Here is a 487-nt window from a genome sequence, read left to right on the forward strand (position 1 = left end):
AAGCAACAAGGACCAAGAGAAAAACCAGTTAAGGCTTTTAGAACTTGAACCAGATGAAGATCTAGGAGAAGCAAGATGGTTCCTGCTTAATTTAAACCTGATTTTCTACTTCATATTAGCTTAGAAGTACTGCTTTAAGTCAAATCACCTGAGTAAGACTGAGTTGTGGACAGACAAAAGTCATAGCTGACACCTGCAGCAGCTGATGATGACACCATCCTTAAGCCACCTATGACATCATCTTCGCCCCTCCCACCCACCCTCCCTGCCTGCAGGCAGAGCAGCAGAGCAGTGCTGGTGCATGTGTCCCAGCTGGTTGAGGTAAACAACCTGTTCCCTATCTGTCAAGACTCTGCACTGGAGCAGGTAACCTATGTGTTCCTGTCAGCTGTGCTGCAGGGATGATGAGCTCCCACAGAGACAGAAAGGACAAAAGGGCAACAATTTATCAAACCACCTCAGCAACTCTTTCATCACCACAGCAGTA

This window comes from Acanthisitta chloris, unplaced genomic scaffold (assembly GCF_000695815.1).
Source record: "Acanthisitta chloris isolate BGI_N310 unplaced genomic scaffold, ASM69581v1 scaffold7289, whole genome shotgun sequence".
NCBI classification, from domain to species: domain Eukaryota; kingdom Metazoa; phylum Chordata; class Aves; order Passeriformes; family Acanthisittidae; genus Acanthisitta; species Acanthisitta chloris.